The 24,413-nt window shown below is 39.1% G+C and overlaps 2 non-coding genes and 3 pseudogenes across 2 annotated transcripts; all 5 read left to right on the forward strand.

Annotated features, from left to right (window-relative positions):
* Positions 1-5,941: 5,941 nt before the first annotated feature.
* LOC148375514 (5S ribosomal RNA) lies at positions 5,942-6,060 on the forward strand. Its single transcript, XR_015849140.1, has one exon. It is a non-coding gene; the product is annotated as a 5S ribosomal RNA (ribosomal RNA).
* A 777-nt stretch (positions 6,061-6,837) lies between these two features.
* Positions 6,838-6,946, forward strand: LOC148375515 (5S ribosomal RNA; annotated as a pseudogene).
* A 529-nt stretch (positions 6,947-7,475) lies between these two features.
* On the forward strand, positions 7,476-7,584 carry LOC148375516 (5S ribosomal RNA; annotated as a pseudogene).
* A 14,859-nt stretch (positions 7,585-22,443) lies between these two features.
* Positions 22,444-22,552, forward strand: LOC148375517 (5S ribosomal RNA; annotated as a pseudogene).
* Positions 22,553-22,774: 222 nt separating this feature from the next.
* On the forward strand, positions 22,775-22,893 carry LOC148375518 (5S ribosomal RNA). The gene has a single exon (XR_015847520.1). It is a non-coding gene; the product is annotated as a 5S ribosomal RNA (ribosomal RNA).
* The last annotated feature ends 1,520 nt before the right edge of the window (positions 22,894-24,413 follow it).

The following is a 24,413-nucleotide window of genomic DNA, read 5'->3' on the forward strand; positions in this document are numbered from 1 at the left end:
GTGATTCAAACAAGGTATTTAAAAAGTTGCTAATTATGAATGAAACCGGACTGGATACAAGGAAAAAGAGTATAGACAATGATTTCAACAAGGTAGCTCGGCATGGAGGGAAAGAAAGTGAGGCGGATGGAAATAATATGAATGGATTAATTAACAAAACAACTGAAATGATTGTACAAGGACAGAATAATGATGCGGATAAAATGAACAATGGATTGGACATGAGGAGAAAGAAGGAATATAACATGCGTGATGGAGAAAAGAGAAATAAGCAAGAAACAAAAAAAGATATGGAGAATGTGAAAGGGCTAAGACAAAGAAAATATTTGGAAGAACTGACAATGCTTTTGGAAACAGAGGAGATTGAAAACATAACACCAATTGACTTAATTAAAGAAATCGAGAAGATGGTGGGTACGGGGAAGCTACTGGTACTACGGTCTACACAAAATAAACAATATGAAGCGACGTTGGAAAATGAGGAGGCATGTGAAATTTTAGATGGGGGTCTCTTATGCAAAGGGGTTCTAATTCAGACTAAAAGACTACAAGTTAACGAAGTTATGGTCTCCTTCCTACAACTGCCCCCATTCATAACAGATGAAGAGGTGTTGGAAAAGCTGCAGAGGTGGAGAGTGGACCCTGTCCTCCCATTGAGGCGGCGCTTCTACCCGGGCACGTCCGTTGAAGATGGAACAAGATTCATTAAAGTAAAATTCCCGAAAGATGTAGCCTCTCTGCCGTATTCCACTAGATTTGAAACTCCGAACGGTCCCCGGTACTGCCGGGTGATTCACGACCGGCAGGTGAAGATCTGCCGGTTGTGCATGAACCCTGGTCACGTGCTGCGGGAGTGTCCGGAGTTTACGTGCAGGGAGTGCTTACAGCAGGGTCACTATGCCCGGGAATGCGTCGCTCTCAGATGCCCTGATTGCTGCCGTGCATTCATACACTGTACATGCGTTTCTTCTGCTGAGGGAGAGGGAGAAGTAAGCAAGTTGGAGATAAACATGGTGGCATCAGAGGCGGGGGATGAGGGTCCCTCCCAGGAACCGACACCTGAAGAGGATCCCCCCTGTGCTCAGCCCCCCAGACAACAAGACTCAGAGCGCGAGGACTCAGGCATGGACATTGGGATTTTAACTGGAATAATTGGGGCTGAAACAATGGGGGAGAAGGGGCAGAGGGAGGAGGAGACCCAGACACACAAGGAACTAAATAAAGAAGAATCATTGGATGAAGTTGGAAAAGGAAAAATTAACCGTGACATTTCAAACAAGTGGGGCAATTTTACGACCAAAAGGAAAAGGTTGAAACCAAGTATTAACATAGACAAGGTATTACAAGCACAGGAGAGAAGAAGAAAGGCAAAACAAATAGAAATAACTGGAGGGAGATTTGAGGTTTTACAGGATGATGGTGGTACATAGTAATGGTTGGTTTTATGTTTCTTAAATATTTTGTTGGCTTGAATTATTTATTGCCATTTATTATTTTAATGGGGTGGAATTTTATTTCAATAAACATGAGGGGAGGGGCGAATCCCGAAAAATTACAGAAGTTAATCAGAGAGACTGAGAAAAATGATATTATTTTATTGCAAGAAACGAACTGGACAAGTGTGATAGCGGAGGATTTTAGAAAACGATGGGATGGGGAGGTTTTATTTAATAATTGTGAGGGAAGAGGTAGAGGAGTGGCTTTTTTAATTAAAAGGAATATGGTTGAGGAAGTAACAGAAATATATAATGATAAAAAAGGAAAAATACTAACTATAAGTGTTGGAGAAGGTAATGAGAAAATGAATGTTTGTAACATACATGCACCGAATGAAGAGAAAGAGAAAGTTGAATTTTTTATGAAATTAAAAGTTCTAATCGAGGCTTGGGGGGAAACTGTGGTTGCTGGGGATTTTAATATAGCACTACAGAAAGAAGATGTGGCAGATAATATAGTTTTTAGAGCAGAAAGGGGAAGAAAGGAACTAATACAGGTAATGGAAGAACTCGATTTAATAGATGTATGGAGAGAAAGGAATAAAGGAGTTAGAAAGTTTAGCAGAAGACAAATTGTTTTAGATGAAATTAAGCAAAGCAGAATTGATATTGTTTTGGCAAAAAGTAGTTTTATGGAGAATTTTAAAAGTATTTACTACAGAAGATGTAATTTTAGTGATCATGACTTTATTGTTTTTAATATAGATCTGAATAAAATAGAGAAGGGGCCGGGGGTATGGATTTTAAATACAAAAGTCTTAAAAGACAATTTTTATCAAATGGAAATAGAAAATATAATTGTGAACAGCATAAAGAACATGACAAAGTATGAAAGTAACTTGGGAATATGGTGGGACAATCTAAAGTATGATATTAAAAGACATTCGATTTTGTTTTGTAAAAAACTGAGAAGACAGGAAAGGGGGAGAGAAGAAAAGTTACGAAAAGAACTAGAAGAGGAACTAAAACAAAGTGATGGGAAAAATGAAAACACGAATAAAATTATGGAGATAGAAGATGAACTTAAAAAAATAGAAGAAGAGAAATTCCAGGGAGCTATGATAAGAAGTAGAGCGAAATATATGATTGAAGGCGAACGATGCACAAAGTTCTTTTTTGAACTAGAAAAAAACAGACAGAAAACGGAAGAAATTAAATGTATTAAAAATGGAGAAGGAAAGAGATTGACAGATAAGGACAATATTTTAAAGGAAATAAAAAGATACTATACCAACTTATTTTCAAAACAAGGTGTGGAAGAGGGTGCAAAAGATTTTTTATTGAATAATATTAAGAGTAAAGTAAGTAAGGAAGATAAAACAATGTGCAATAGAGACATCAATAGTGAAGAAATAGAGAGAGCCATAGATGAGATGAAAAACGGCAGGAGTCCTGGTCTGGATGGCTTACCATGTGAATTTTACAAGGTTTTTAAAGGTTCTCTTGTTCCTGTTTTAAGACAAATGTATGAAGAAGTGTGGAAAGGAGGGGCTCTCAGCTCAAGGATGTCAAGAGGTTTAATTAAAATTATATATAAAAAGAAAGGGGACAGGGAAGAGCTGCAGAATTTTAGACCCATAAGCCTTTTAAATTGTGACTACAAGATTTTGGCGAAGATAATGGCAAACAGACTGAAGCGGGTCTTACCAACAGTCATCCAAACTAACCAGGCTTATGCGGTAATAGGCAGAGACATCTCAGACACAGTTAATGGTGTGAGGGACAAAGTCTGGTACATGGAGAAGGCAGGAGTCAGTGGCTTTTTAATTAATGCAGACTTAGAAAAAGCGTTTGATAGGGTAGAGCACGATTTTCTATTTGCGGTTTTAGAAAGATTTGATTTTGGAGAAAACATAATCCGGTGTCTGAGATGTCTCTACGCTGATGCCAAGAGTTGTGTCAAATGCAATGGTTTTTTAACAGATTTTATTCCTTTAACCAGGTCAATAAGACAGGGCTGTCCACTGTCAGCAATACTTTATTCTTTGGTTGCAGAACCTTTAGGACTTGCGATCAATGCTGACAATGGAATAAAAGGGGTAAAGATTGAAGGTTTTAAGAATTTTAACACAGAAACCAAAATTTATCAATATGCAGATGACGCAACCCTAATTTTAAAAGATGAGCACAGCATTTTTAAAGCGTTGGATGCCATAGAAATATACAGCCGGGGTTCAGGAGCTCGGATGAATGTTGGCAAAACTGAGATTTTAAAATTAGGAAAGCAAACCGCCTTGTCAAGGACACTGCCTTTTAAAGAAGTAAAAGATAACCTTAAAATTCTGGGGGTGAGAATAGGGCCAAATGAAAAAGAAATTACGAAACTGATGTGGGAGGAGACAATCGGGAAAATAAGAAATAGATTGGCTTTTTGGAAAAGGAGAAGTCTTACTCTGAAGGGAAAAATTTTAGTTGTTAATACACTGTTTTTATCCAAAATATGGAGTGTCCTTGGATCAGTGTGTTTGCCATTACCCACAGTTAAAACTCTGAAGCAGTATGTGACTGATTTTATTTGGGATGGTAAGCCAGCTAAAATAGCCTATGAGACTCTGATTGGAAGGGTGGAGGAGGGCGGTCTGGGATTGCTCGATCCATCCATAAGACTGAAGGCTTTAAGAATAAAAACTGTTAAAAATTTCATGAGGGAGGGAGACAAAGAATCGACACGAATTCTGGAATACTTTTTAGACAAAACTTTTAAAATGGGGCCTTCAGCCTTGTGGATGAAAACAAAAGAATATATGACAAACGGCATCCCAGACTTTTATAGGGAAGTTTTAAGGGCTTGGAGTGATTTTATAGGACATGTAGTTTTTAAACCGGAGGGAAAGGAAGAAATTTTAAATCAACCCTTGTTCTTAAATCCGAATTTACGAATTGGAGGAGGGAACTTTTACAAGCACTGGTTTGACGCAGGATTCCGAAAAATCAGAGATCTTTTGTACGAGGTCAGACCGGGATTCTTGCCATTTCAGGCTTTCATTGACGAGATTGGTGCAACAGTAGACGAATGTAATGAAGAAAAAATCAGGAATGAGTACATGACAATAAAAAAAGCAGTTCCTAAAGAATGGTGGACAATTATAGAAAGAAATGAAAAGAAACAAGAGGAAGGTCCAATGAGAATAGAGATGAAGGACACAGGGACACCTTTTAGTGCTCTTGTTTTAAAAGATTTCTATTCTGTTTTTAGAGGAATGGCTTTTATACAACCGAGAGCAAATTCTTATTGGGAAAAGATGTTTGTAGATTTTAACACAAAAGATGTGTGGAGAAACATCAGAACTGGTTTGAAATGCCCTTCGTTAGAAAATTTTGATTTCCTTTTAGCCCACAACTGTGTTTTTAATGAAATGAGACTTTTTAAGATGGGACTTGCGAGGGATGAAACATGCAAAATATGCAAGAAGGAGAAAGAGGGCTTAAAGCATATGTTCTTTAACTGTGAAGAACTGAAAAAACTGACCGCAGTGCTTAAGGAAATGACGAAAGGTTTTGGACAGAATGAGCAGTATGTTGATGAAAATTGGGAGAAGATGTTTTTATTTGGGATGATACAAGGTAAAAAAGGAAAAAATAACCAGGCACTCAATATAGTTTTGTCAGTGGCTAGGCATACAGTGTGGGTAAGAAGAACGGTTTTGAAGAATAAAGGACGGAAACTGGATATATGCAAACTGTTTGAAAGCAAATTGAAAAGAATAATGGAAGCACTGTATGTCTATTTTAATAATAACGGAAGTTTAGAGGTTTTTAACAAAATATTTGTTCTTACTAATCCTTTTGTGCAAATAACTTGGGAGGGTGTAAGAATAAGTTTACCAGATGTGATGTAATCGACGTGCCTGTTTGTGTTTTAGCTCTATTACAATCTTTGAAGATGTATTTTACAAGTTGTTTATGGTCACTGCACAAAAAGTACTTTATGAATTATGCGACACAGTGTGCTCTGAATTTACACATAATTTGTTTTAACATTAATGCACGAATGTTGTTGTACGAGTGTTAGATGACCACGTTTTGTGTTTTTGAAAGCTATGAAGATGTACTGAGCAAAATGATGTAAATTATGGATTGTAAAATTGTTTTTGGATAAGCTCTATCAATAAAAGTCAAAAAAAAAAAAAAAAAAATCTCGTCCGATCTCGGAAGCTAAGCAGGGTCGGGCCTGGTTAGTACTTGGATGTGAGACCGCCTGGGAATACCAGGTGCTGTAAGCTTTTTACTTCCAGCAAAGTTTTTGGTATTTTTTCTGGCCTCGGAGCAGCCCCTTTTGGACGGATTTGCATTCTTTCACAACCTGTTTGCAAAACAAATAAATGAAGAATTACACACATATTAAACCCCTGTTGTTTTATAAATGGCTACCCCTCTTGGCAAACAGTGGCGTTGCAATTTCCGCGGTGTTGATTATAAATACTGAAAATTCTCCGTCTTCTTTCGCTTACGGCCATACTACCCTGAACACGCCCGATCTCGTCCGATCTCGGAAGCTAAGCAGGGTCGGGCCTGGTTAGTACTTGGATGGGAGACCGCCTGGGAATACCAGGTGCTGTAAGCTTTTTACTTCCAGCAAAGTTTTTGGTATTTTTTCTGGCCTCGGAGCATCCCCTTTTGGACGGATTTGCATTCTTTCACAACCTGTTTGCAAAACAAATAAATGAAGAAATACGCACATATTAAACCCCTGTTGTTTTATAAATGGCTACCCCTCTTGGCACACAGTGGCGTTGCAAATTCCGCGGTGTTGATGTTGTGGTAAATACACTTGCAAATGTAGAATAGACTTGCATACATGTAGAAATTTAGAAAGACTTGCTTACAGTAGTGGGAAACGGTCGGGTAGACATCCTTGAAGATACTCTTGGCAGACATTAAGTTTCCTTGAAGATAGCGTGCAAGGGACGGGACGCTCTGTACTTGATACGTGATACAGGACCGCCTTTTGGGGTGTACTCAATCGAAGCCTAATCGTCACTACCAGCTTTGAATACATTGTCATGTTCCTAGCTCTGTGAGATCTTTATTGACGCATCAATAAAGTGACATCTCCCTCCATAACGAAGCTGGCTCCTGTCTATTTCTTTTATCCACTTATGAGAAGACTTTCTCTCGATTATCGGACCTCCAATTTCTACAACATTTGGCGCCGCAACGTGGACTGGCACTAATTAAGTAAAAAAGAAAAGGGAAAAGACTTCTCAGTGGAACGGTCTCGAATGAGCGGTTGAGGTAAGGAAGATTTTTTTTTTTCTCTCCTTACTTCGGTTTGCTTGTCGAGATTCGTGGGAGGACAGGAGCCTTGATTATAAATACTGAAAATTCACCCTCTTCTTTCGCTTACGGCCATACTACCCTGAACATGCCCGATCTCGGAAGCTAAGCAGGGTCAGGCCTGGTTAGTACTTGGATGGGAGACCGCCTGGGAATACCAGGTGCTGTAAGCTTTTTACTTCCAGCAAAGTTTTTGGTATTTTTTCTGGCCTCGGAGCAGCCCCTTTTGGACGGATTTGCATTCTTTCACAACCTGTTTGCAAAACAAATAAATGAAGAATTACACACATATTAAACCCCTGTTGTTTTATAAATGGCTACCCCTCTTGGCAAACAGTGGCGTTGCAACTTCCGCGGTGTTGTCATGTTCCTAGCTCTGTGAGATCTTTATTGACGCATCAATAAAGTGACATCTCCCTCCATAACGAAGCTGGCTCCTGTCTATTTCTTTTATCCACTTATGAGAAGACTTTCTCTCGATTATCGGACCTCCAATTTCTACAACATTTGGCGCCGCAACGTGGACTGGCACTAATTAAGTAAAAAAGAAAAGGGAAAAGACTTCTCAGTGGAACGGTCTCGAATGAGCGGTTGAGGTAAGGAAGATTTTTTTTTTTCTCTCCTTACTTCGGTTTGCTTGTCGAGATTCGTGGGAGGACAGGAGCCTTGATTATAAATACTGAAAATTCACCCTCTTCTTTCGCTTACGGCCATACTACCCTGAACATGCCCGATCTCGGAAGCTAAGCAGGGTCAGGCCTGGTTAGTACTTGGATGGGAGACCGCCTGGGAATACCAGGTGCTGTAAGCTTTTTACTTCCAGCAAAGTTTTTGGTATTTTTTCTGGCCTCGGAGCAGCCCCTTTTGGACGGATTTGCATTCTTTCACAACCTGTTTGCAAAACAAATAAATGAAGAATTACACACATATTAAACCCCTGTTGTTTTATAAATGGCTACCCCTCTTGGCAAACAGTGGCGTTGCAACTTCCGCGGTGTTGTCATGTTCCTAGCTCTGTGAGATCTTTATTGACGCATCAATAAAGTGACATCTCCCTCCATAACGAAGCTGGCTCCTGTCTATTTCTTTTATCCACTTATGAGAAGACTTTCTCTCGATTATCGGACCTCCAATTTCTACAACATTTGGCGCCGCAACGTGGACTGGCACTAATTAAGTAAAAAAGAAAAGGGAAAAGACTTCTCAGTGGAACGGTCTCGAATGAGCGGTTGAGGTAAGGAAGATTTTTTTTTTTCTCTCCTTACTTCGGTTTGCTTGTCGAGATTCGTGGGAGGACAGGAGCCTGTGACGTCGGAGCTAAATTATGAAAATGCGTGCACGTGGAATTTTCCGTCTATAATCAGGCCCAAGTTCGGACGGATGAGATATGTAAACTGAGTTGAGATTTATTTTTTTTTGTTTTGTCCCGGGAGTTCGGTGCTCAAAGAATCCTGTTTGTTTTGGGACGTAGGCTGCTTGAAAAAGGAAAAAGGCTAATTTTACCTGGATAAAATGGTGCAGCGGCGTCGGTATTTGTAGATTTATAATTGTCTTGTGATCTGTATGGAAACGGTGATGAGACGTCATCATTTGCTGAAGTGACAGTTCGGGAGTAGACGATCTATGTGTGGTTAATACGGGGCATGTTTTATGTGTCTCCCTAGTCGATTGATGGTTTGGGAGGGATATGTAACCTTGCACTTAGGAAAAAGTGTGGTGCATGGAACCTCGCCATTTTCTACAATCTAAAAGGTTATACCGGCGTTAGAAAAATGAGCAGTAATCAGATGTTGTATTATTAAGATATATCCGCATAGAAACAAGCGATACACAGAATGTGTGAGAATTGCTGACATGTTTTCAGTCTGGGAGATGTCTCATTCGGGAATGTTGGTGTGTGTGCCAGCTGGCGTTAATTGTGCGTGTGTCTCTCTGTATGTGGATGTGTGTTCTGTTCGGTTCGGTTTCTCCCCCGCCCGCCTGAGTGAGTGTGCGCGGGTGATTTATACTTAACTGTTTAAGGGCTAGGAGAGCCTGTGTTTCTTTTTGTCTTTTTTTGTTTTTTGTGTTGTTTGGCGTTGGGAGAGGAGTTAAGGAAGCATGGATGATTGATGGAGTGACTGCTTATTCTACATTTTACGGTCTTGTATGTGCGTTAAAGTGTCTTGCTTTTTGTGGGTTGTTCTCGCACCCAAAGCTCACCCCCACCCCACCCCCGTCTTTCCCCCGTCTTTCGCTCTGTGTGAGTTGAGCTCAACCATGTGTATTCCCGCCCCACCCCCGTCTTTCCCCCGTCTTTCGCTCCTTTACTGTATCGAAAAACAAAAAAAAAAGTGGAGGGATTACTTAATTCGTCAAGTGCTCCGTTTGCGTGTGGCCTTTTGATTTGTGAGATCTTGTTCCGATGAACGTGATAAGTATAGTTTGGGTAAATTGAGGAAACAATTTGGCAAGCATTTTCAAAAGACAATGAGGAGCAGATTACTCGATCTTGAGGAAGACCATGAAAAATTTAAGAATTTAATTGCTAAGGTGATGTCTTCATGGTCATTTAACCTAGACTAAACATCCGAGTTTGTAAACATGACCGATTTAACAGGATTCAGAAGTCAGACGCACTGTTGAAAAAGGCTGAAGATGGACAGGAAAACAAGCAAAGAACAAACAAAGACGTTCACTCATCCGTTGTCTGCGCAGCTTGTCTACAGCAGGGTCGTGGGGACACTGGAGCACATCCAGGCTGTCCTCAAACAGTGAGCAGGTGGCAATCTGAACTGATTGCAGCCAGTTTCGAGGAGAAAGAGGTAGACAACTGGGCACCAAGGTCAGTGTGGCACTGATAAAGCTCATGGCACATTCCTGCAGCGGATTGCGAGTGGAACGTCACGATGGACTGAGCCAGACGGCCAAGGCCGTCGACGAGGCGGTGATAACGAACAACACGAGTCTGCATTGAATCACGCTAGAATCTTGTTGATTGACGTAGTGTTTACAAATCTGAGGAATATTGATACGTTTGGATTGTGAATTATTTTATTTTTAACACAGAAATACTGCTAAAATTGTATTTTGAATCTGCTTTCCAGGAAAACGGTGATGTGTCTCCAGATGCAGGAGCATCAGGAGGATTATTAAGGGGAATAGGTAACAGGGGAATACCTTTGACTTTATATCAGATACAAGTGCACAATTTAAAAATATTATGCAAGGGGGGGTGTGAAATAGCTGAAAAAACAAGGTTACTGGTCTCCGTATTTACAGGCCACGGTAGACGGAGAGAATAATAATAATAGGAGTAATAGGAATAATAGGAGCAGTGCCATCAAAAGATCTAGGTGCGGGAACAGTAATTAGGTTTTTGATTAGAGAAGTTATTCCGCGATTTGGCATACCGTCAGAAATAAGCTCGGATAACATTTGTTCAAAAGGTCGTGAAGGGCATCTTACAAAAACTACACATTAAACAACGGTTCGGTGAGGTTTATCAACAAAGTCAAGGGATGGTGGAAAAGAGTAAATGGAATATTAAAATCAAAGATAAACAAGATCTTTGTGAGTACTAGGCTCGACTGAGGGGATGCGCTACAGTTAGCGCTGATGAGTTATCGCATGCAAACTCATTGGATCACGCATTTAACACCGCATGAAATGCTAACAGGCAGACCAGCGCCGCATCTGGGAGGTCCCTATAAGGGGCCGCCACTTGAGCAACTACAAACTGAACTGAGAGACTGTATGAGACAATTGACGGCTGTCATCTACTGGCTGGTTAAGAGACAAGGGTCCAGGGTCGAACAACCATTTGAGAAGACGTCCCAGGGGATCTCGTCTACATCAAAGTTTCAACGAAAGTGGAACCATCCGAGGCGTGAGGGACCGTACACCGTCGTGAGGGCAACGCTGGCCGCAGTCCAGGTCAAGGGCAGCTCAAAATGGTACCATCTGAACCACTGTACCACGGCTCACGCTGCCACCGTCAACGAGACCAAGCAAGATCAACAGGGCAGTAACGTTAAATTAGGAAAACAAGATGTGGATGACAAAGCTGTGTGTGATAATAAATTGTCTGATACGGTTGTTACTAGGAGCAGAGCTCGAGAAATCGCAGCGGCGAATGGAAATTGCGGGTCCAGAAGTGCAGCCGGGGATCCCGACAGCGACGCTGCAGTTGCAGACCATGACGCATCCTAGAGACAGCGGCCCGGTTAAGTGTGACACTACTGTATAACATGCCAAAACGGTTGAGGATTTGGAAAGTACAAGTACATTTTACCTCATGAAGGGCTCACTGGCCCTGAGGTATGGAAGCTCGAAAGTACCAAAATCAAAAATATTACAGGAAAAAAGAAAAATGTGAGATATGACGAAAATGTGTAAAATATAATTTTTAGAATATGGTTTCATAGGAAACATGCACTCGAAATCTTTTAAAGGGACAGTGTGTATAAATTGACCCCAAGATGTCTTTGCACTGTGGAGTGCAACCAAAATAAAAGTGCTGAACAGGATAAATAAGGAGAGTCACAGTGCCCAAAGAAGCACTATTTTCTTCTAATTATTGTGTCATATCCACTGCCTCTAGGTGATGCTCATGTTATGGAAAACAGCATTTTTTTTTAGAAGACAATGAGAAAAAGATTGATCAATCCTGGAAAGGATTAAATGAATTAAAAATACCGGATTAATGGATTTCGAGACATATCATGGTGATTTAAAAATATAACTGCATGGGAAATGAATGGAAATTAATTAAACTAAGATAATTAATGTCTACTAGTACTTAAAAAAAAACAGGGGTGTCAAACTCATTTTAACTCGGGGGCCACACTAAAGAACAAACATAGAGCGTGACGTCTCGTTTGGTTTCATGTTATAGTCATCATAGTTCCATTCCACTCCATTTAGTTATTAGTATCGATACGACGACACACACACACGCACACTGCTGTCGTCTTAATAAAACTGAATCGTCTCTGCACCGCACAACACAGTGGCCAGGATCACACTCTCAGTCCACTCTTGGCGCCCATACTCAGTCATCCCTCTCCTTAGAGCGCCCTAAACCTTGCTTCCTTGATTGAGTAGAAGGACGTGTATAAATAGTGCAATTGCGATAGAAGACAAGTTTTGAATTACTGAAATTCCGAGTATTATGGGATGAGTCAGACGAAAGAGAGACATAGATTGTGAACTTAGGTTTTAACTCAGGGGGGAAGTTGAGACATTCCGTAAAAATAAGTTAAAACCTAGTTTTTTCCGAAATTGATGAAAAATTGTCTTCTGAATAAGCTCTCCATATAACTGTTTTTTGAGATTCAAATTACGAAATTTGGACGGATAGAAAAATATTACACAGAAGAAATGTTGTAATATTACAAAATTTACAATGTTTGTCAAATTGATTAACAAAAATCAATTAAGATAACCATTCACCATTAGCAAATCGCCCACATTGAGAACATTTTGGGATGGTATTTTTCATTTTTGGCAAAATCATTCACTTTGAGCGTGAATTACCTGCTTTCTTTGCAAAATACTGTTATTTTGAACAAGTTTACTTACTGAAGAGATCATATATAGGTTATGATTTTTATAAAAGGCAAAACAAAGAGTGAATCATAACAATAAAAACGTCTTTTCTTGGGTTAAATTGACAATTTAACAATCTATCCTGGTCATCTGCCTCGAGGGGAATGGCCAACAGCAAGATAACACATTGAAAATCAAAAGAAAATGCAAATAAAAAGTGCATACAAATTTTTTCTCGGATGTGATCAATCTACAAAAGAGAACACTCAAACACTCAAATCAGGGTAAATGATTCTGACAAGGATAATGGTTAAACTGATCCAGTGACTGTATTTAGTGAAAAAGCAAAATTTGAAATTTAGAACTGACGATTTAAAAAATAAATTGTTTATCTTCTAGTTAGAATTTTGGGATAGAATGCTCAAAATGGATAGGGCATCTTATAGTGGGGATTTTGATTTCCACTTAAAATAAATATAAAGACGTGCAACCAGTCGGAGTGCCGATGGACTACCAGAAACCAAATGTGTTAACGACAGTACAGACTAAAGTGACGGATAATATGCTAAACCTTAATGTGACGATACAGGCGAGAAGGGTACCGACACACCAAAGTCCAGAAAAACCTACACCCACGGCGACAGCACTGAGGAGTGAGGTTACAACGCCGACAGCCAAAAATGAGTGCACGGCCAGTACGTAAAATTCGGGAAATTGTGTAGAAGAGGAAAACCATAACCCTAACTCGGTAGTTGTGTAGGCGCATGGTCTCAATGTGCACTGACTTAATTTGACTAATTAAAATTAAATTTTGTGGGCCATCTGTCTTGTTTTATGTTTTATGTTTGTTCAATGTTGTAAGTGTTTGTATTCTTTCCTGTATTCTTATCTTTCTTGTCTATATGGTTGTCCAGCGTTTAATCGGCCCACGTAACTGAAAGGATTAACAGAAAAATATCGAAGGAAAAGGAAAAAGGGAACAATACAGTGCTCAAAGAGACGAGAAAAACGTTTTTAAAGAGGTAGACGGTTTAAAATGTATTGTTTTAGATAGAACCGATAGCACGTCTCGTTAGGAATCGAAAACGTTCGTTTTTTTTAGAAATCGTTTTGACGCTAAGGATGTGCAACATAACGTCCGAGAGCCTATGGAGTTCCCAGAAAAATAAATATTTTTTCAGTTGGAAAACGATGAATTTAGAAGTGAAAAGTCTAGAAAAGTATGTTTGGTTATTTTAGGTGCTTTAGATTATGTTAATGCCAGAATAACACCAAGAAAGGATAGGATAATAACAAAAAGAAAAAAGTTAACCTATTCCGGTTCTCAGTTCAAAATTGGGAAAGTTAAGGAATGTGAAGACGAGGAAAAATCCAATTGAGTGTATTGGAATGGAGTAATTTGGGAATGAAAAGCATTGTTGTACGAGAATAGTGGAAAAGCGTGAGTAAATTCTTTCTTTTCATTGAATATGGAGGGAAAATTCATTGAGTCGAATAAAAATTAGTAAGATGAATCATTGTGGATCAATGCACGTCATTTTCACATTAAATAGGTGAGGCTAAGATAGTAGATTGAATTGGTTTGGAAAGAAAAATAAAAGATAAATAAATAAATAAATAAATAAATAAGTGAGATGGTTATATGTCAATTTCCCATTAAACTAGTGGGCTAAAAGGCATGTGTTAGAGGGCGTAGGAGAAGGGAAAGTTATGTGGAAAATGGATTGTTGGCAGAGCAAGTAAGGAAGTTACAAATACAGAAAGATAAAAGTTAGTAAAAGAAGGTAAAAAGGGGAAAAGAAAGTGGGCGTTGAGGAAAAGAGAAGAGGGGGACATGCAAGTGACAAAAGAAAGGAATGTAAAGGGGAAAAGGTAATTGAATGAAATATTTTTGTTGACAATTGGCCGCAGTAAAGAAAGCATATGTTCCGGGTGGACGTGTATAGCTAGATACCATCGGACAACCGAGAGGAATTCCAGAAGAATTTAAAGCTAGGAATGAAATTAAGTCTGGATTAGAATCGATATTTATCTGGATAACTCCGAAAAAGAACGCAGAATGGATTAATTACATTTATTACAACCAACGACGTTTTATTAATTACATTAACGAGGCCTTTAGTGCAGTAGGAGAGCAAAGCGATTTTCTCTTAGCCAGTAAAGGAGGCGTGTGTCATATGATATAGGAGGAATGCTGTACTTATATACCTTTAAATACATCCGAAGCAGGAAGCTTCACAAAAGCACTGTCAAAAATTCGTGAGTTGAGCAATGAAGTGACAGTAAATACTGAAAAGAACAGTATCTCTTTTGATTGGTTCTCGTCTACATTTGGGTACTGGGGTAGTCTGTTAGCGAAAGGGGAAATTTTTGTGCTAACTGTCGTAATAATTATGTGTTTGTTGTGTTTCTGTGCCATACCTATTCTTAAAAGAGGAATGCTTAAGACTTTTGGAGAACAAATGACAGTAGTGGCAATACTAGGGTGGCAGAAGCTCAATGAGCACAGTTAGTGATTAAATATCCAAGCCTATTCCTAAGTGAGGAAGAACAGATGACTAAACTAAATTCAACGCCTTGAATTTTATCTGGCAACGTTGATAGTCAGTCTACATTATAATAAAAAATGGAGCATCTGCGGAAAGAGAGACATATGATGATCTGGACTGAATACGATATCAATTAGCACTACTGTTAAACACGTAACACACTATATAGCACTAGGAATAACAGCAACAAATATATTGGTTTCTGATTGTGATTCTTTTGTTGGTATGTCACACTGCCGGGGAGCAAGCTGCTGTCTGGGATGGTCAGGATGCATCGTCGCTTCCGGGTTTTTGGCTGCATGGAAACTGAGCGTGATGCCTGCTGGGATGAACACTCACTCCAACATCTGACTTCACGACACCCGTTGACGAATACGACAATGCATGGTCTTCAAATTGTTCACGGGGGTCAGGCCAAAGGCCAATGTGGATATCACTATCCAGTCATGCACTCATCTTGGAATGTATCGACGACTGTTACCGAAATTTGTTATCACTCACTTATCAGTTCATTTATTCATTTACCTTTATCACGTACCGATCAACCGTCGACGGTCCGCGTGTATAATCCAGTGTGTACGGATAAAGATAAATGAAGGGGGGGGGTTAGTGCATGGGTCAGATGTTTGGAGTGTTGGGGGTTTTTGTAAATGAAACATGAACAATGAAAGTTAGAATGATCACAGCAGGCTGACCGCCAGAATTTTATTTTATTTTCGATTTGCGTAAACTCTGTCCGTGTATTGATGTCTATGATTTGTAATACTTTACCACTACTCTGTATTCATTTTTGATTTTAATTTCTGTTCAAAGTGGGAGTATGAACTCCCAAAAGGGGGGATAAGGTAACAGAAGAGAAAAAAAAAAAAAAAAAAAGGGGGGATATGTTGTGGTAAATACACTTGCAAATGTAGAATAGACTTGCATACATGTAGAAATTTAGAAAGACTTGCTTACAGTAGTGGGAAACGGTCGGGTAGACATCCTTGAAGATACTCTTGGCAGACATTAAGTTTCCTTGAAGATAGCGTGCAAGGGACGGGACGCTCTGTACTTGATACGTGATACAGGACCGCCTTTTGGGGTGTACTCAATCGAAGCCTAATCGTCACTACCAGCTTTAAATACATTGTCATGTTCCTAGCTCTGTGAGATCTTTATTGACGCATCAATAAAGTGACATCTCCCTCCGTAACGAGGCTGGCTCCTGTCTATTTCTTTTATCCACTTATGAGAAGACTTTCTCTCGATTATCGGACCTCCAATTTCTACAACATTGATTATAAATACTGAAAATTCTCCCTCTTCTTTCGCTTACGGCCATACTACCCTGAACACGCCCACTTCCTGGTTTGTGTTTGTGAGTTGATGGCTGCAGTAGGGAGAGGAAGGCTCTCCCCATTCTTTGTTGGTTTTCTTATTTATTTGAAGGTTTATTTAAAAGTTTAAGTGCTTTATTTATTTATTTATTTATTTATTTTCGTTTTTGCGTCCCCAGCAGACTTAGTTTCTGTCTGGGGAGCCTTTTTTTGGTTCTCTCTTTTTTGAACAAACAATGGACAGACCGCATGGCATCGAGTTTGGAGTGGAAGCGGGCAAGAGTGTTGTGGATTTGCCCCCAGGAACTGATGGATGTAGTGAAGTGAAACTGGACAATGGAAAACCGACAACGACAATGGACTGTGATTCAAACAAGGTATTTAAAAAGTTGCTAATTATGAATGAAACCGGACTGGATACAAGGAAAAAGAGTATAGACAATGATTTCAACAAGGTAGCTCGGCATGGAGGGAAAGAAAGCGAGGCGGATGGAAATAATATGAATGGATTAATTAACAAAACAACTGAAATGATTGTACAAGGACAGAATAATGATGCGGATAAAATGAACAATGGATTGGACATGAGGAGAAAGAAGGAATATAACATGCGTGATGGAGAAAAGAGAAACAAGCAAGAAACAAAAAAAGATATGGAGAATGTGAAAGGGCTGAGACAAAGAAAATATTTGAAAGAACTGACAATGCTTTTGGAAACGGAGGAGATTGAAAACATAACACCAATTGACTTAATTAAAGAAATCGAGAAGATGGTGGGTACGGGGAAGCTACTGGTACTACGGTCTACACAAAATAAACAATATGAAGCGACGTTGGAAAATGAGGAGGCATGTGAAATTTTAGATGGGGGTCTCTTATGCAAAGGGGTTCTAATTCAGACTAAAAGACTACAAGTTAACGAAGTTATGGTCTCCTTCCTACAACTGCCCCCATTCATAACAGATGAAGAGGTGTTGGAAAAGCTGCAGAGGTGGAGAGTGGACCCTGTCCTCCCATTGAGGCGGCGCTTCTACCCGGGCACGTCCGTTGAAGATGGAACAAGATTCATTAAAGTAAAATTCCCGAAAGATGTAGCCTCCCTGCCGTATTCCACTAGATTTGAAACTCCGGACGGTCCCCGGTACTGCCGGGTGATTCACGACCGGCAGGTGAAGATCTGCCGGTTGTGCATGAACCCTGGTCACGTGCTGCGGGAGTGTCCGGAGTTTACGTGCAGGGAGTGCTTACAGCAGGGTCACTATGCCCGGGAATGCGTCGCTCTCAGATGCCCTGATTGCTGCCGTGCATTCATACACTGTACATGCGTTTCTTCTGCTGAGGGAGAGAGAGAAGTAAGCAAGTTGGAGATAAACATGGTAGCATCAGAGGCGGGGGATGAGGGTCCCTCCCAGGAACCGACACCTGAAGAGGATCCCCCCTGTGCTCAGCCCCCCAGACAACAAGACTCAGAGCGCGAGGACTCAGGCATGGACATTGGGATTTTAACTGGAATAATTGAGGCTGAAACAATGGAGGAGAAGGGGCAGAGGGAGGAGGAGACCCAGACACACAAGGAACTAAATAAAGAAGAATCATTGGATGAAGTTGGAAAAGGAAAAATTAAACGTGACATTTCAAACAAGTCGGGCAATTTTACGACCAAAAGGAAAAGGTTGAAACCAAGTATTAACATAGACAAGGTATTACAAGCACAGGAGAGAAGAAGAAAGGCAAAACAAATAGAAATAACTGGAGGGAGATTTGAGGTTTTACAGGATGATGGTGGTACATAGTAATGGTTGGTTTTATGTTTCTTAAATATTTTGTTGGCTTGAATTATTTATTGCCATTTATTATTTTAATGGGGTGGAATTTTATTTCAATAAACTTGAGGGGAGGGGCGAATCCCGAAAAATTACAGAAGTTAATCAGAGAGACTGAGAAAAATGATATTATTTTATTGCAAGAAACGAACTGGACAAGTGTGATAGCGGAGGATTTTAGAAAACGATGGGATGGGGAGGTTTTATTTAATAATTGTGAGGGAAGAGGTAGAGGAGTGGCTTTTTTAATTAAAAGGAATATGGTTGAGGAAGTAACAGAAATATATAATGATAAAAAAGGAAAAATACTAACTATAAGTGTTGGAGAAGGTAATGAGAAAATGAATGTTTGTAACATACATGCACCGAATGAAGAGAAAGAGAAAGTTGAATTTTTTAAGAAATTAAAAGTTCTAATCGAGGCTTGGGGGGAAACTGTGGTTGCTGGGGATTTTAATATAGCACTACAGAAAGAAGATGTGGCAGATAATATGGTTTTTAGAGCAGAAAGGGGAAGAAAGGAACTAATACAGGTAATGGAAGAACTCGATTTAATAGATGTATGGAGGGAAAGGAATAAAGAAGTTAGAAAGTTTAGCAGAAGACAAATTGTTTTAGATGAAATTAAGCAAAGCAGAATTGATATTGTTTTGGCAAAAAGTAGTTTTATGGAGAATTTTAAAAGTATTTACTACAGAAGATGTAATTTTAGTGATCATGACTTTATTGTTTTTAATATAGATCTGAATAAAATAGAGAAGGGGCCGGGGGTATGGATTTTAAATACAAAAGTCTTAAAAGACAATTTTTATCAAATGGAAATAGAAAATATAATTGTGAACAGCATAAAGAACATGACAAAGTATGAAAGTAACTTGGGAATATGGTGGGACAATCTAAAGTATGATATTAAAAGACATTCGATTTTGTTTTGTAAAAAACTGAGAAGACAGGAAAGGGGGAGAGAAGAAAAGTTACGAAAAGAACTAGAAGAGGAACTAAAACAAAGTGATGGGAAAAATGAAAACACGAATAAAATTATGGAGATAGAAGATGAACTTAAAAAAATAGAAGAAGAGAAATTCCAGGGAGCTATGATAAGAAGTAGAGCGAAATATATGATTGAAGGCGAACGATGCACAAAGTTCTTTTTTGAACTGGAAAAAAACAGACAGAAAACGGAAGAAATTAAATGTATTAAAAATGGAGAAGGAAAGAGATTGACAGATAAGGACAATATTTTAAAGGAAATAAAAAGATTCTATACCAACTTATTTTCAAAACAAGGTGTGGAAGAGGGTGCAAAAGATTTTTTATTGAATAATATTAAGAGTAAAGTAAGTAAGGAAGATAAAACAATGTGCAATAGAGACATCAATAGTGAAGAAATAGAGAGAGCCATAGATGAGATGAAAAACGGCAGGAGTCCTGGTCTGGATGGCTTACCATGTGAATTTTACAAGGTTTTTAAAGGTTCTCTTGTTCCTGTTTTAAGACAAATGTATGAAGAAGTGTGGAAAGGAGGGGCTCTCAGCTCAAGGATGTCAAGAGGTTTAATTAAAATTATATATAAAAAGAAAGGGGACAGGGAAGAGCTGCAGAATTTTAGACCCATAAGCCTTTTAAATTGTGACTACAAGATTTTGGCGAAGATAATGGCAAACAGACTGAAGCGGGTCTTACCAACAGTCATCCAAACTAACCAGGCTTATGCGGTAATAGGCAGAGACATCTCAGACACAGTTAATGGTGTGAGGGACAAAGTCTGGTACATGGAGAAGGCAGAAGTCAGTGGCTTTTTAATTAATGCAGACTTAGAAAAAGCGTTTGATAGGGTAGAGCACGATTTTCTATTTGCGGTTTTAGAAAGATTTGATTTTGGAGAAAACATAATCCGGTGTCTGAGATGTCTCTACGCTGATGCCAAGAGTTGTGTCAAATGCAATGGTTTTTTAACAGATTTTATTCCTTTAACCAGGTCAATAAGACAGGGCTGTCCACTGTCAGCAATACTTTATTCTTTGGTTGCAGAACCTTTAGGACTTGCGATCAATGCTGACAATGGAATAAAAGGGGTAAAGATTGAAGGTTTTAAGAATTTTAACACAGAAACCAAAATTTATCAATATGCAGATGACGCAACCCTAATTTTAAAAGATGAGCACAGCATTTTTAAAGCGTTGGATGCCATAGAAATATACAGCCGGGGTTCAGGAGCTCGGATGAATGTTGGCAAAACTGAGATTTTAAAATTAGGAAAGCAAACCGCCTTGTCAAGGACACTGCCTTTTAAAGAAGTAAAAGATAACCTTAAAATTCTGGGGGTGAGAATAGGGCCAAATGAAAAAGAAATTACGAAACTGATGTGGGAGGAGACAATCGGGAAAATAAGAAATAGATTGGCTTTTTGGAAAAGGAGAAGTCTTACTCTGAAGGGAAAAATTTTAGTTGTTAATACACTGTTTTTATCCAAAATATGGAGTGTCCTTGGATCAGTGTGTTTGCCATTACCCACAGTTAAAACTCTGAAGCAGTATGTGACTGATTTTATTTGGGATGGTAAGCCAGCTAAAATAGCCTATGAGACTCTGATTGGAAGGGTGGAGGAGGGCGGTCTGGGATTGCTCGATCCATCCATAAGACTGAAGGCTTTAAGAATAAAAACTGTTAAAAATTTCATGAGGGAGGGAGACAAAGAATCGACACGAATTCTGGAATACTTTTTAGACAAAACTTTTAGAATGGGGCCTTCAGCCTTGTGGATGAAAACAAAAGAATATATGACAAACGGCATCCCAGACTTTTATAGGGAAGTTTTAAGGGCTTGGAGTGATTTTATAGGACATGTAGTTTTTAAACCGGAGGGAAAGGAAGAAATTTTAAATCAACCCTTGTTCTTAAATCCGAATTTACGAATTGGAGGAGGGAACTTTTACAAGCACTGGTTTGACGCAGGATTCCGAAAAATCAGAGATCTTTTGTACGAGGTCAGACCGGGATTCTTGCCATTTCAGGCTTTCATTGACGAGATTGGTGCAACAGTAGACGAATGTAATGAAGAAAAAATCAGGAATGAGTACATGACAATAAAAAAAGCAGTTCCTAAAGAATGGTGGACAATTATAGAAAGAAATGAAAAGAAACAAGAGGAAGGTCCAATGAGAATAGAGATGAAGGACACAGGGACACCTTTTAGTGCTCTTGTTTTAAAAGATTTCTATTCTGTTTTTAGAGGAATGGCTTTTATACAACCGAGAGCAAATTCTTATTGGGAAAAGATGTTTGTAGATTTTAACACAAAAGATGTGTGGAGAAACATCAGAACTGGTTTGAAATGCCCTTCGTTAGAAAATTTTGATTTCCTTTTAGCCCACAACTGTGTTTTTAATGAAATGAGACTTTTTAAGATGGGACTTGCGAGGGATGAAACATGCAAAATATGCAAGAAGGAGAAAGAGGGCTTAAAGCATATGTTCTTTAACTGTGAAGAACTGAAAAAACTGACCGCAGTGCTTAAGGAAATGACGAAAGGTTTTGGACAGAATGAGCAGTATGTTGATGAAAATTGGGAGAAGATGTTTTTATTTGGGATGATACAAGGTAAAAAAGGAAAAAATAACCAGGCACTCAATATAGTTTTGTCAGTGGCTAGGCATACAGTGTGGGTAAGAAGAACGGTTTTGAAGAATAAAGGACGGAAACTGGATATATGCAAACTGTTTGAAAGCAAATTGAAAAGAATAATGGAAGCACTGTATGTCTATTTTAATAATAACGGAAGTTTAGAGGTTTTTAACAAAATATTTGTTCTTACTAATCCTTTTGTGCAAATAACTTGGGAGGGTGTAAGAATAATTTTACCAGATGTGATGTAATCAATGTGCCTGTTTGTTTTTTTAGAAAACAGAAAGAAGAAAAGAAAAGGTAAAAGAAAAGTGTTTCATTTGCCTTTTATAGGTACCAAAGACTTTTCTATTTTCAGGTTTTCAATTTTGATTTTATTTAAATAGGCACATGAACACACTGTTTTTTGCATTGTGGATGGAACGAGTCGAAATGTGACGTGTGACTTTGAATTTTTGCAATAAAAGAAAAAAAAAAAAAAAAAAAAAAAAAAAAAAAAAAAAAAAAAAAAAAAAAATCTCGTCCGATCTCGGAAGATAAGCAGGGTCGGGCCTGGTTAGTACTTGGATGGGAGACCGCCTGGGAATACCAGGTGCTGTAAGCTTTTTACTTCCAGCAAACTTTTTGGTATTTTTTCTGGCCTCGGAGCAGCCCCTTTTGGACGGATTTGCATTCTTTCACAACCTTTTTGCAAAACAAATAAATGAAGAAATACGCACATATTAAACCCCTGTTGTTTTATAAATGGCTACCCCTCTTGGCAAACAGTGGCGTTGCAAATTCCGCGGTGTTGATTATAAATACTGAAAATTCACCCTCTTTTTTCGCTTAGGGCCATACTACCCTGAACATGCCCGATCTCGGAAGCTAAGCAGGGTCAGGCCTGGTTAGTACTTGGATGGGAGACCGCCTGGGAATACCATGTGCTGTAAGCTTTTTACTTCCAGCAAAGTTTTTGGTATTTTTTCTGGCCTCGGAGCAGCCCCTTTTGGACGGATTTGCATTCTTTCACAACCTGTTTGCAAAAAAAATAAATGAAGAATTACGCACATATTAAACCCCTGTTGTTTTATAAATGGCTACCCCTCTTGGCAAACAGTGGCGTTGCAATTTCCGCGGTGTTGATTATAAATACTGAAAATTCTCCCTCTTCTTTCGCTTACGGCCATACTACCATGAACACGCCCGATCTCGTCCGATCTCGGAAGCTAAGCAGGGTCGGGCCTGGTTAGTACTTGGATGGGAGACCTCCTGGGAATACCAGGTGCTGTAAGCTTTTTACTTCCAGCAAACTTTTTGGTATTTTTTCTGGCCTCGGAGCAGCCCCTTTTGGACGGATTTGCATTCTTTCACAACCTTTTTGCAAAACAAATAATCGAAGAAATACGCACATATTAAACCCCTGTTGTTTTATAAATGGCTACCCCTCTTGGCAAACAGTGGCGTTGCAACTTCCGCGGTGTTGATTATAAATACTGAAAATTCACCCTCTTCTTTTGCCTACGGCCATACTACCCTGAACGCAACCACTTGCAGGTGTGTGATTGCGAGTAGACGGCTGCAGTAGGGAGAGAAAGGCTCTCCCCATTCTTTGTTTTTCTTACTTTGAAGGTTTATTTGAAAGTTTAAGTACTTTGATTTGTCTACTTTTTTCGTTTTTTGCGTCCCCAGCGGACTTGGTGTCTGTCTGGGGAGCCTTTTTGGGTTCTCTCCTTTTTTGAGAGGACAATGGACGGACAGCGTGGCGTCAATCAAGGAGTGGAGGCGAGCAGCCGAGTTGTAGATCTGCCTCCGGGGACTGATAGAAGGAATGAGGTGGCACTCGACAATGAGAAACCAACAACGTCGAAGAACTACGCTACAAACAAGGTATTTAAAAAGTCGAAAATTGTGAATGAAATCGGACTGGACACAAAGGAAAGGAGCATGGACAATGATTCTAACAAAGTAGCTCGATGTGAAGAGAAAGAAAGTGAGGCGGATGAGAATAATATGAACGGATCAATTAACAAAACAACTGAAATGATTGTACAAGGACAGAATAATGATGCGGATAAAATGAACAATGGATTGGACATGAGGAGAAAGAAGGAATATAACATGCGTGATGGAGAAAAGAGAAATAAGCAAGAAACAAAAAAAGATATGGAGAATGTGAAAGGGCTAAGACAAAGAAAATATTTGAAAGAACTGACAATGCTTTTGGAAACAGAGGAGATTGAAAACATAACACCAATTGACTTAATTAAAGAAAACAAGGGTTTAATATGTGCGTATTTCTTCATTTATTTGTTTTGCAAAAAGGTTGTGAAAGAATGCAAATCCGTCCAAAAGGGGCTGCTCCGAGGCCAGAAAAAATACTAAAAAAGTTTGCTGGAAGTAAAAAGCTTACAGCACCTGGTATTCCCAGGCGGTCTCCCATCCAAGTACTAACCAGGCCCGACCCTGCTTAGCTTCAGAGATCGGACGAGATTTTTTTTTTTTTTTTTTTTTTCTTTAATAAATAAATAACATACTGTACAAAACCATTGCTCATATACATTTGTTGTACATATGCACTGTAGGGAAGGGTTTAAGTGTACAGAGACCCCTCGCTACTTCACGCTTCGGTTCCTCTAAAAAACAAACAGGCACATTGATTACATCACATCTGGTAAAATTATTCTTACACCCTCCCAAGTTATTTGCACAAAAGGATTAGTAAGAACAAATATTTTGTTAAAAACCTCTAAAATTCCGTTATTATTAAAATAGACATACAGTGCTTCCATTATTCTTTTCAATTTGCTTTCAAAC

This window comes from Urocampus carinirostris, chromosome 1, assembly GCF_059441175.1.
Source record: "Urocampus carinirostris isolate Australia breed hairy pipefish chromosome 1, RoL_Ucar_1.0, whole genome shotgun sequence".
Lineage (NCBI taxonomy): Eukaryota > Metazoa > Chordata > Actinopteri > Syngnathiformes > Syngnathidae > Urocampus > Urocampus carinirostris.